Source organism: Gavialis gangeticus, unplaced genomic scaffold (genome assembly GCF_001723915.1).
Source record: "Gavialis gangeticus isolate Ggan-Ray unplaced genomic scaffold, GavGan_comp1, whole genome shotgun sequence".
Classification (NCBI taxonomy): domain Eukaryota; kingdom Metazoa; phylum Chordata; order Crocodylia; family Gavialidae; genus Gavialis; species Gavialis gangeticus.
In genome coordinates this window covers 30,023,177-30,035,635 of record NW_017729032.1, presented here as the reverse complement: position 1 = coordinate 30,035,635, position 12,459 = coordinate 30,023,177, and the positions used below count along the sequence as shown (strand labels likewise).

The window sequence follows — 12,459 nt, the reverse complement described above, 5'->3', positions numbered from 1 at the left end:
GAGGGCCACTTGCATGATCAGGGGGTAGCAGGGCAGGCCCTACGAGGAGAGGCTACGGGACCTGAACCTATTTAGCCTCCACAAGAGAAGGCAGAGGGGGGATCTAGTGGCCTGTTACAAACTAGTCAGAAGGGACCAGCAGGCATTGGGGGAGCCCCTGTTCCCCTGAGCACTACCAGGAGTGACTAGAAATAATGGTCACAAGCTGGCAGAGGGTGAATTCAGATTAGATATCAGGAGGCGCTACTTTACTGTCAGGCGGCTAGGATCTGGAACCAACTTCCAAGCAGAGTGGTGCTGGCTCCTATCCTGGGGGCCTTTAAGACAAGGCTAGGCAATAACCTTGCTGGGGTAATTTGACCCCAGCACTCTTTCCTGCCATGGCAGGGAGTCAGACTTGATGATCTGCTCAGGTCCCTTCTGACCCTACTAACTATGAAACTATGAAGACTAAGTAACTATTGAACAGCTCCTCCTTCTTTGCATCTTCTATTAAGAGTTATTAAACAGTGGACCCACAGGTTCCTAGGTCCATCTTTTCTGTCTAACATAGTTACTGAACCTTTTTTTTTTTTTGTCATCTTTAATGTCCCTCACCAGATAAAGCTAATTTTACCTTTGCCATCTTGTTTTTGTCCCCGCAAGTTCTTGCTATCTCTTAGTATACTTCCTTGGTGACCTACCCATTTCTCCATTCTCTTTATGCTTTCCTTTTGTATTTAAGGCAGCCTAGAAGCTCCTTGTGCAGCTATACTTCCTGGAGAGACTGTTTCCAGAGGGACTTACTACTTGTCGCACAAACTTAATGCATGGAGCCTTGCAAAGGCATTAGCAAAACTGTTAATTATTTACTGTTAGTAGTTCTTTTTATAAATTCCTGTAAAAAAGTGTTTTTCCAAATCACAAGCCTCACCAAGATACTATTAGCAGCTCACTTGCTGCTTCAGGTAAAAGTTACAGTGCTTAGCCAATGGCTATGGTTGTGAGAGGGTTAACAGGATTTCACCATCTTGGTAGCTACTTGGCATGCCCGCTGTTTTTAGGTTTGCTTCATTTCTAGTGGAAAAAAAAGCTTCCTCGCTTAAAACATGCACCCAAGTTGTGGGAGAGGAGGAAAGGAGGGGGGTAGGGATTTGCAAGGGGAAGGTGCTTGATGTATATTTGAGGAAATATGGTAAAGACATTCTGAAATATTCCATTTTGGTTCCTCTGTGTTTGTAAATATGAAAGGTGAAATCTTACCCCACTTTAGTTTTTGGAAAAGCTCCACAAACTGCCATACGGAAAAGATTTCATACCATACATGCAGGAATCTGTACTTCTAACACAGTTGTTATACAGCCTTAAACATATTTTTACAATTTACCTTCTTTTATGGAAATACAATACGACTCTTACATGGTACATAAGGTAATGATTTAGTTGAACGCAGTATTCATAGCGACTTCAGGTTGTACTATGGTACAGAGTTAATTCCCTATTTTTTAAAACCATCTTATGACTTTTATTTTGGTTTACTTAAAAAATAATAAAAGTTTGGAATAAAAAAATACATTAATCTTCCAGAATGATTGGACTATTTAATTGTTAAGCATCCAGAATTACACCCTTTAAGTCAAGTTGTTTCTGTAGTTTTTGATTGATTTTCTAATCTTGAAAAATGTGTGATGATGCAGTGTTTCATTTTCTTTTGTTTCCCTGATAAATTATTTTCATTTACTGCAGCTGAACCAAAGAAGAGCATCTAATTTATCAGCTTCCTAGAGAGCATGAGGTACCATTGGTTAGTAGTGCATGGAAATGTTATTTTAACTTTTTATATTATTTGCCATCACCATTCTTGTTTTAAATGTGTAACATGACAAAAAAAACTTTAGACAAATATATTAAAAAACTAGGGCTTCAAACTGTAGTTTAAATTAGACTAAAAAAGGTATTAAATTTTAATGAAAAAAATGATTTGTGGTAATGTTAATGTTTTATTTTCACAAATATCTCACAAAAATGTTTACTTTTATGTTTCATAAAAAAAGGCAACACAATGTGTTGCCCTAGATAACTTTAGAGTCCAGAGAATAGAAATGATAAACTCACTGCTTTTGGCTACATTATCACTTTTAGTCGATTACAATGATACTAATTCAAAATTTCTAAAATAGCTGTTAATAGGTAAAAGTCACAGACAATTAAAAAAATAATGTCCCTTATCCTGCAAATTGTTTTTCACCAGGGGTTTTGATGAAGACATGCAATCTGTCTTTGAGAAGGATAACACTTGGGGTCTCATCTCTTGCTTAGACTACTCCAAATAAACTGCTTGACTATATTTCTGTGAAAAAGTACAAGTTTGAAAATGTGCCTTCAAATATTCTCATAATGCCCTTTTCACTTGGCAATAATGCACCTGAAGAAGAATAAACATTTTTGTTTCCTTAGAACCTTCATATTGGGTTGTTCTTTGTAATTCCATCTTTACAGAGATTCCAAAATTATTCGAGTTTGCCATCCAGAACACTTAAAATGTCTTTGTTATTATTATTTCTGTTATGGAAACTTTAAACTATTTTCTACATTTCTAACAGAAAAGCCCCTTAAACAAAGCTTTGGAATCTCTAGCTTATTTTATATTACAGAAAAGTTTCTTGTTTAAACACAGCCAAACAATTACCTTTTTCTGATTATAATCTTTTGATTACAGTGTGTTTGCTACAAATGTTACTCATTCTCTTGCTGAACACATAGAAATACACTGACAGGCAATAAAATCCATGAATGCACTTTTGTGCCTTCTAGCTATAATTCATTCCAACTATAATTCTGGCTTCTATAATTTGTTTTTGGATGGTTGTCTCATACCAAGTGCAATGATCTAAAAACATTTAGTCAAGTTCTCTTTTAAATCAGCAATTCAGTTAAGTTCTGCATACGTACATTAGAAACCTGTACACATACATGTGACTGTTTTGTGAATATGTAATATTGACAACATGAAGTATTTTGTTGGAATTAAATAATTTAATTACTACATCTCTTCAACTCCAGCTATTTGAAACTAACATTATATTTGGCCTAATGGCTAAGTGGTTGAATATTAAATGTGGCAGAAGTATTTCTGAACCTCTTCCTTTGTTCACTGCAGTACACTTGCAAGATTCTGTTATAAAATGATGAAGTTTACTGTGCAAAATAGATCATTAATCATTGGTTTTAATTATTATTAATTAGAACAATCACATCTGCAGTAAAAGAAAGGCACCATAATATAGCTTTCAAAGGATAAAGTACTAAAATAAAACAAATATCTGAACTAAGCAAATAGATCAAGCTTATTACTCCAATGACTGCTGTGTATTAAAATGGTATGTTGGCAATAACGTACAGCTTAAAATAGTTTGGATCTACACCACAGTCTAATTAGTTTAAGAAGCTTTCAATACACATAGGCCCCAATTCATAAGCATGTCATAATTTAGGACAGCATATACACTACGAACCAAGGAAAAGAGGGAGTTATGCACCAGTAAGCAGCGTTCTTTAATGTGAATTTTCCACACATTCTCACTTGTGGGTGTGTTGAATATTCTGAATTTTTACCTGAAAACATTTTGCTTTAGAAATACCTGTAAAGTGTGCTCTGGCCTCACTTCTCATACTGGTAAGGGAAAATAAGAGGTGGTGGGCACTTCCTGCTCCTCAATGTCCTCTCAGCCTACACTGTATTTGACTTTGAGGAAAAGAGGAAGAAGTTTTAGATACAAATGTGTATATGGACAGTACATTTTGAATAACTCCAGTTTCTGGTAAATAACTTCCCTTTTCTCATTTGAGTGCCATTCCAACTTGCAGGTGACTCCAAAGCTTTTGTCACATACTAGAGCTGGGTCTCATAGTCCTCTAGGTCAGTGATGATCAAGCTTTTGGTCCTGCAGACAGATGAGTGGTGTACGGTTAGTTGGTAATCTGGATCATCAAGACCCACATACAAGAATCAGGCACTGTGGGGCCCTATCTGATTTCTCTGTGTGCTGGGACTGAGTCTTTAAGTGGAAGGGGAGTGGTGCTACTGCTCCCCTGCTGCCAAATTTCCAGACAAATGGGGAGCCCTAGGGGCCAGACGACATGGCACTGGGGGCTGGATCTGGCCTGTGGACCAGGGGCTGATCACCCATATGCTAAGTAAACAGCAACATGAAAACTGACTAACCAAACGTGGTGTCTACTCAAGAGTCTTGTGCAATTGTGAAATGCTTTGGGAAAATATGAATTAAACTCCAAAGGGCCACCTTGAAGATACTGATTCTAGGAACACTGTGAACCTATAGCCAGACAACAATAAAGGAAGCCAAAATCCATTATGTCTCTAAGCAGTTTGGCTGCAGAAATTAACAGAGGTAGGTACCTCCAGAAGGGTTTCATCATATGCAAATGTCAAGAGCTTTCTTGTCTTGAAATGAAAGCAGTTTTGGACAACACAAACCTAAGAATACAAGAGCAGAAGTGCCATACTGGGTCACGCTAATTGTCCATTTAGGGACCTCAGGCAGTTATCTAGTCTGACCCCCTGCTCAAAGCAGGACCATCCCCAACTAGATCATCCCAGCCAAAATTTTGTCTAGTCAGGTTTCAAAACCTCCAAAGATGGAGATGCCACTACCTCTCTGGGTAACCTGTTCCAGTGCATTAGCACCCTCCTAGTGAGAACATTCTTCCTAATATCTAACCTAAACTTCCCTTGCTGAAACTTGAGACCATTGCTTCTTATTCTGTCATCTGCCACCACTGAGAACAGTCTAGCTCCATCCTCTTTGGATCCAGCTTTCAGGTAGTTGAAGACTGCTATTAAATCCCCTCTCAGTCTTCTCTTCTCTAGACTAAATAAGCCCAGTTCCATCAGCCTGTCCTCATAAGTCATGTGGTCCAACCCCCAAACCATTTTTATTGCCCTACGCTAGAGTCTCTCCAATATTTTCACATCCTTTCTGTAGTGGGGGGGTCAAAACTGAACACAGTGTCCTCAACAGTGCAGGATAGAGGGAAATAATGACTTCCCCTGACCTGCTGGCAACACTCCTACCAATGCAGCCCAGTTTGCTGTTAGCCTTCTTCGCAACAAGGGCACACTGCTGGGTCATATTCAGCTTATTGTCCACTGTAACTCCCAGGTCCTTTTCTGCAGAGCTGCTGCCCAGCCAGTCAGCCCCCAGCCTGTACCAGTGCATGGGACTGTTCTGTCCAAAATGCAGGACCTTACACTTGTCCTTGTTGAACCTCATGAGATTTCTTTTGGCCTAATCCTCCAATTTGTCTAGGTTACTCTGAATCCTAGCCCTACCCTCCAGAGTATCTGCTACTCCCCCCAGCTTGGTGTCATCTGCAAACTTGCTGCGGGTGCACTCTATGCCATCTTCTAGGTCATTGATGAAGACACTGAAAAAAACGACCCCAGGACCAACCTCTGGGGCACTCCACTTGATACTTGCTGCCAGCTAGACATTGAGTCATTGATAACTACTCTCTGAGCCTGATGCTCCAGCCAGTTTTCTATCCACTTTACAGTCCATTCATCCAGCCCATACTTCCTTAGCTTGCCTGAGAGAATGTTGTGGGAGACCATACCAATAAGCCTTGCTTAAATCAAGATATATCACATCCACTGGTCTCCCCAGGTCCAAAGAGCCAGTAACATCATCATAAAAGGTATTCACACTGGTAAGACAGGACTTGCCCTTGATGAATCCATGCTGACAGTTCCTAATCACCTTCTTCCCCTCCAAGTGCTTAAAAATGGATTCCTTGAGGGTCTGCTCCATTATTTTTCCAGGGACTGAGGACAGGTTGACCGGTGTGTAGTTCCCTGGATCCTCCTTTTTCCCTTTCTTAAATATGGGCACTATGTTTGCCCTTTTCCAATCATCTGGGACCTCTCCCAATTGCCACGAGTCTTCAAAGATAATGGCCAGTGGCTCTACAGTCTCATCAGCCAACTCCCTCAGCAACCTCAGGTGCATCCCTCCTGGCCCCATGGAGTTGTGTATGTCCAGTTTTTTTAAATACTTTCTAGCCTGTTTTCTTGTTGCTGTTGGCTACTCACCTCCTCTCCCAACTGTGCTGCCCAGTGCAGCAGTCTTGGTAGCTGACCTTGCTTGTTAGGACTGAGGTGAAAAAGGCATTGAGCACTTCGACATTTTCTGCATCCTCTGTTACAAGGTTGTCTCCCCCATTCGGTAATGGACCCACACTTTCCCTGATCCTCCTCTTGTTACTAACATACTTGTAGAGACCCTTCTTGTTACCCTTCACATCCCTTGCTAGCTGCAACTCTAATTGCACTTGGCCTTCCTGCCTTCATCCCTGCATGTCCAAACAATGCTCTTATACTCCACCCTATTTTTTTGCCCAAGTTTCCACTTCTTACAAGCTTCCTTTTTGTGACTTAGTTTACTGAAGAGTTCCCTGCTAAGCTAAGCTGGTATCCTGCCATACTTGCTAGTCTTCCTGCACATCAGGATGGTTTGTTTCTGCACTCTCATTAAGGCTTCTTTAAAGTACAGTCAGCTCTCCTGGACTGCTCTCCTCTTCAGACTGGATTCCCAGGGGGTTCCTGCTAATGAGTCCCATGAGTCAAAGTCTGCTTTTCTGAAGTCCTTACTCTGCTGCTGTCCATCCTTCCTATACTCAGGATCCTGAATCATCCTCAATCATCTCATGGTCACTGTTGCCCAACTTGCCATACACTACTACATTCCCCATTCATTCTTCCCTGTTTGTGAGCAGCAAGTCAAGAAAAACAGCTCTTAGATAGCCACTGCAGCACTTGCGGAAGTTGAAGAAGTTGTCTTCAACACTCTCCAAAAGCTTCCTGGATTGCCTGTGCACTGCTGCATTGCTCTTCCAGCAGATGTCGAGGTAATTTAAGTCCCCTATGAGAACCAGGGCCTGTGACTGGGAAACTTCTGCTAGCTGTTTGAAGAAAGCCTCATCCACCACTTCCTCCTGTTCTGGTGGTCTATAGCAGACACCCACCACAACATCAACCTTGTTGTTCTGCCTTCTGACCCTAACCCAGAGACTTTTAGCAGGCCTATCTTCAGTTTCATACTGGAGCTCTGAGCAATCATATGGCTCTTTTATATAAAGTGCTACTCCTTCTCCTCTTCTCACCTGCCTGTCCTTCCACAGTTAATATCAATCCCTAACAGTGCTCCAGTCATGAGAGCAATCCCACCAAGTCTGTTACCTCAATCATGTCATAGTTTTTTGACTGTGGTAGGACTTCTAATTTTTTGTGCTTGTTTCCCAGGGTCTGTGTATTCATGTACAGGCATCTAAGGTAACTAGTTAATTGCCCTGATTTCTCAGGAAGCATGAAAACACCTCTCTTTGTTGTCCCCTTGTGCTTGCTCTTCCTTCAGGTCACTCACTTCCACACTTACCTCAAGGCTTTGGTCACCATCCCTCAGTGAACTTAGTATAAAGCCCTCCTCACTAGGTTAGCAAGCCTGTTTGCAAAGATGCTCTTCTTTTTCTTAGTCAGGTAGATCACATCTCTTCCCAGCAATCCTTCTTCTTGGAAAAAACATCTCATGGTGAAAGAAGCCAAAGCCCTGCTGGTGATACCACTTGCATAGCCAGTTATTGACCACAGCTATTTCTCTTGACCAGAGGCATCAAAGAGAACACAACCTGAGCCCCAGTGCCTTCCAACCTGACATCCAGAGCCTGTAGTCACTTTTGATCTCCTCAGGGTCTCCCCTGGCAGTATTGGTACCCACATGGATAAGCATCATGGAGGAGTAGTCAGAAAGCCAGGACACAGAGCTGGGGCTGGGAACAAGCTCCCAGTTCCCCACTCTGGAATCACAGAGCTGAGGGTGGGAACAAGCCTCCAGACCCTGCTGCATAATTGTGATTGTGGAGCAGGAGCTGGGAGCTGCCTGCATGGAGAGAGTTCCCGACCCAGCCTGGAGGTGGCTGGGACCTGCCCCTGACCGAGACAGTTCCTGGCTAGCCCCAGGCTGCATAGGAAAGTCTGTATGTGTGGCCTGGAGGTGGCTGGGGACTGTCCCATTTCAGGCAGTCCCCAGCCAGCTCTGGAGTGCAAGTGCAGACTTTGCTGTGAAGGCTGGGGCTAGCCAGGAACTGTCCCAGTCAGGCGCAGATCCCAGCCCTGCAGCTATTTCCAAGCCCCAGCCTCGATTGGGCAATTGAGGCATGGGGCTTGGAAACAGCTTCAGGGCAGGGGCAGGTCCCAGTCAGGTCCGCTGAGAGGAGCAGGTCCACTGGTGGGACAACTAGCAGTGAGCCCCCAGATGGGCAGGGAAACTGATTGGGGAGCCAGGGCCAGGAGCTCCCTGCTGCTGGGCAGGGGGACATTGTTCCCGCCTGGGCTCTGCCACCGAAGCCTACCCTGGAAGCAGGCAGCTGTAAGAAGCAAAGAGCAATCTCCCAGCCCCCACTAGGAGACAGCTGTCTTCCGGCCCTGTGCTCCCTACCAGGCCCTGGACTAGTATACAGGGGAAGCCTGGAGCTCCCCCTGATTGTTGGAGGAGGCTAGTGCGGGGCCAGAGGGGGCAGAAGCAGGGTGCTGCTCCTGAAACCCTGCACTTGTCGATGCCTGCCCAGGGTGGGTTTACTTCAGAGTAATTTTCCCCACAGCATGTGCATGTGTATATGCACCCAGGGGGTAGAAAAACACTGGTTGGCCATCAATTGGCAGATAGTGATGTGCTGCAAAGTGTATATTAACTGGAGGTTAGAAATAGATGTGTGCGCTTGAATCTAGACTTTACCAGGCAGCTGAAAGGAACTAAGATTTCAGAAGTAAGTATCTTCCTTACACCTAAGCACAGGTCCATGAGGGAAGATAGGGCTGCAGAGCATTCTATAAATAATGTTAAGGCAAAAAGTCTCAGATTGAAGGCTCAGCTCATAAGACATATCCAAAAGTGAGTATGTGTATGTGAACAGTTACTCCAGTGGTTATCAACATTTTTAAACTCAGCGCACCCCTTGGAGAATACATTCACCTCCTAATTTTCCCTCACTTTTTGATTATGTAAAAATAACAGAGCAACTTTCTTGATTCTTTGCAATGTTGCAAAGAACTCAGGGAGATCACAACTGGTCAGAATGTTTTTAACACTATGGATTCCTATTCAAAATTTCTGAATCATGTTTGCACACCTAACAGTGCTAACACGGGATGACACCCCATGCCCTCCTTGAAAGGATATCATGGCACCATGGTTGAGAAAGTGAGTTACTCAAAAAGCAGAATAATAAATACAGATGCAATCTCTAAATACACCATATCATAACTTGTATCAAATATTTATAAACACAATAAAATAATACTAGCAATATTAAATAAAAAATATTACTGTAATTTTAAACATACTTCCTCATCCTAGATTTTAATTGCACTTTCCACTACCTCTCTCAGGATGTGTCTTTATTGCAGATTTAGCCCCAGCTTGTATCTAATGGTTCCTCTTTCACTGCCCTTCACATATGCAATAACCTCTCACCTGAGCACACATCAGAAATAAAATTAGATGAGTCCAGTGCTTTTGACTTAATTCAATTCACTTGGTGCAAACCAGGTGCCCTTCTGGAAACTCTGGATATCAAGGTGACGATGAAGGTTCCTCATGCACTACCCTGAGCTAGAAATAAATTTTGAGTATGAATAAGGTTCAAACACAACCCTGTAACTAGCATTCTCCAGCTCAAAGCACTTGCCCGCTCAGCCTCTAGGTGCTCTGTATGGCCCTCTGGAAGCGGCTCTCTTGCAGTTCTGTCACTCTCCTACAATCTAGATCACATTATCTTGTGTAGAGGCACATAAGCTTCAGGTGTTCCAGTTACACAATTTGGATCTGGGCCATAGTGATTCAGAAAGTCCCTTCCAGATTGGAACACCATTTCTTGCTATTTAGGCAACCATGTTATGTAGAACTACTGATAAATTTCTCATGCTCCATCTTAAAATGAATAATGATTCTTGATCCCACTATTTCTATTGGGAGACTGTTTTATGTACGGATGGTTGGAAATCACTCTCTAACGTTCACTGTATATTTATTAATGAGCAATTTATATCTATTTGCTTTTGCATCCTTTTGCTTAAATAGATCTTTCCTCTCCCATGCCATTTCACAGTTTACATAACCTTCCACAAGGACACAACATTTTTCCACAGTTTGCTGGGAAAATATCAGCTCAACAGCTTCAGCACAAAGAACAGTGATTCCCAGCAACATCCATGGAAGAATGCAATATAAGTTAGGAAATAATAGTATGGACATAGAAGTATTATGGCTTCCCCCACATCACCTAGGCCAAACTGGATATTTAGATCTGGGTACAAATGACCCTGGATAACTCTCCCATGAACACAGAATGAGAAAAGTAAGATGGAGGCACTGTTCTGCTCAGTAGGTCTATAACATAACTGGAACTTAAAAAGGAACGTGCAATTCCATTCCCTGCAATTTATTAGCAGTGGCCAAACTTCAAAGGATAAGTGCTAAGACTCAAATACCACTTGTTCTTTGAATCAGCACATCTGATGATTAGCTTAGGGGGCTGGGGACTTCCGTTCTAACTTCCATTCTGAATCACTTCTCAGACTTATTTGTTGAGCCCAGAAAGGCAAGGGTAGTTTATTTTCTGAAGCCATGCTCAGGCTAATTCAGAAGAGAGAGAGAGAGAGAGAGAGAGAGAGAGAGAGACAGCGAGAGAGAGAGAAAGATGAGGCAAGAAATGTGGGAAGCACAGACTAATGGAGAAAACCTCTTTAAAATCTCAACAAAGATTTGAGGTTAGCAATCTGTTTAATATGTCACCGTAAAGCAGAATAACTTATAGACAAATATACAGATAGGAACAGATTTAGCTTTCATAGTAATATTTAGAGACACAGAGTTAAGAAGAAATATTTTAAAATAAAAATACATAGGAACAGGCTGGAGCTTCAATCAGGCCCTCACTGAAATATAGTCTCTGAGGCATTGCTCAAATTTACACCCTTTGTACAGTGATGTTCTTGAAACTCATCCTACACTTCCTTCCCAAGTTAGATTGTTCCTAGGGTTTCCCCTGAGGAAATTTCTGCCCTTGCTTCCTTCACTGTGGCTCAAAACCCCCCACTCTTATACAGTTTATATTGGTATTAGATGTAAGCAGGCCAATGTACGAGCTTGTCTCATGAGGAATTACCTGGAATCTCAAGGAAAGGTTTTTGCTCCTATGAGTAGAGTATTGGAGGCCATTGCTGCACCCCTTGAAGTCAATTATAGAATTCTCTATTGACTTCCCCTAAGAATGGAGTCAGGTCCCTTAATATCTACCACTCTGTTATTCTGCCTAACAACTGTATTTGTACTAAACAACAAGAGGCTCTCTCAAGAGATAAAAGAGGGATGGTAATTCAAAGCATTACAGTTCATAACAGCCTGTCTGCATGGAAAATACACAGCAATGTAAACCAAGACTCATCAATGTAATAAGATTTGTGTGCACACAAAACAACTCATAATTTGTTCTGAGATCAGGCATAATCCATGTAAATTGTATTGCAATAATATTTGTGTAGACATGTCTGAATTCCACAATAGCCTGACTTTTCTCTAGCTACCTTTCCTCACTGCTTTGTGTCTTGGTCTGACCAGCCATTCTGCTTACCTGCATGACCTTTGGTGGCCAGATACCACCTCCCTGTTTAAATGCTGATGTGTAGCCAGATTCTACCCCTTTGCACTTACATGCTAGGTAGCAAGTCAGAGAGCTACAGGAGAAATACTGAGCAGGTGCACAACATATTTTCCAAGCTAACCCTATGACAGGCCTGTTTTCAACTGGGTGCCAACTCCATCTAGTCTGATATTGAGGGTCTTCTTGCCCTCTGAGGATAGACGAAGTGCAGGAAATTTGTGCATGGAAGTAGAAAAACTATATTTTCAAATAAATGACCACAAAGGTTTCTCAGGGCCAAAAATAGTTGGCTTTGCAATTGTCCCTGAAGACTCAGGATTTGAAGTAGCTTATAAGCAGGTTAAAGACAAAAGCTGCATCCTGGCAGTACTTCAGCCACTGTTATACCATGAAGTGCTGGGTAGGATTTTGGCATGGTATGATAACGTGGCCCTGTATTTTATGTTGGACAAAGCTGACAAGAGGGTGAGAGGGACAGCTAATTCCATCCAAGCGGATGTCCCAGACAGTCCTATACTTTGTTTTGCCAGAGCCTAATCAAGTCTTTATACAAATGGACTTGGATACCCACCCCCTGTTGCCTACTAGCATGCAGCCCCTGAGACTACCCAGGGTGTCTCTTCACAGTCTGCTGAAATACGGTTTGCAGTACATTTTAAAACCTCATTGATAATGGTTTTATAGTGAAAAAGGAACCCTAAGATTGGACCTAGACAGGTTACAAGGGTGGGTGGATGAGAATAG

General features: G+C 42.3%; 1 protein-coding gene and 2 long non-coding RNA genes across 4 annotated transcripts in view; 1 reads left to right on the top strand and 2 right to left on the bottom strand.

Annotated features, from left to right (window-relative positions):
* The window catches only part of LOC109302613, a 29,323-nt gene extending 26,881 nt beyond the window's left edge, over positions 1-2,442 (top strand). Inside the window, exons 2-4 of one of the 2 annotated variants that reach the window (XR_002098864.1) lie at positions 725-853; positions 1,726-1,783; positions 2,231-2,442. This is a non-coding gene — a long non-coding RNA (uncharacterized LOC109302613). Of the gene's footprint in view, positions 1-724; positions 854-1,725; positions 1,840-2,230 lie in introns of those variants that run through there. The other variant, XR_002098863.1, reaches the window with a different exon arrangement.
* DYNC2H1 (dynein cytoplasmic 2 heavy chain 1) overlaps positions 1-12,459 on the bottom strand; it is a 601,360-nt gene that overhangs the window by 187,983 nt on the left and 400,918 nt on the right. The window lies entirely within an intron of this gene.
* The window catches only part of LOC109302614, a 20,495-nt gene continuing 18,164 nt past the window's right edge, over positions 10,129-12,459 (bottom strand). The window contains exons 2-4 of the long non-coding RNA XR_002098865.1: positions 10,547-10,551; positions 10,450-10,453; positions 10,129-10,140 (exon numbers count right to left, since the gene is read on the bottom strand). This is a non-coding gene — a long non-coding RNA (uncharacterized LOC109302614). The remainder of the gene's footprint in view (positions 10,141-10,449; positions 10,454-10,546; positions 10,552-12,459) is intronic.